Raw genomic sequence first — 280 nt, 5'->3', positions numbered from 1 at the left:
CCGCCGCGCGCCGCGGGTCGGCCCCGGGCTGGGCGAGCGCGCGCTCAAGAGGCCCCGGCGGTCCACGGGCTCCGCGCTGCAGCTGTGCTGCCGGCCGGCCCCCCGCGCCCGTGTCCGCTCCGCCGCCGCCGCCACCGCCGGGGGAAGAGGAGGGGAAGCAGCTACTCCGCAGCAGCGGCAGCAGCATCCCGGGCGAGGCGGAGCGACGGCGCAGGCGCGGCTGGTGGGGAGGGGGGCGGGGCGCGGGGCTGCCGGGAGCGCGCCCCCTGCCGGCGGGAGG

This window comes from Monodon monoceros, unplaced genomic scaffold, assembly GCF_005190385.1.
Source record: "Monodon monoceros isolate NGI ecotype Baffin Bay Population unplaced genomic scaffold, NGI_Narwhal_1 Super_Scaffold_1, whole genome shotgun sequence".
NCBI lineage: Eukaryota > Metazoa > Chordata > Mammalia > Artiodactyla > Monodontidae > Monodon > Monodon monoceros.
The sequence above is the reverse complement of the archived record's forward strand: the minus strand, read 5'-3'. Positions refer to the sequence as shown.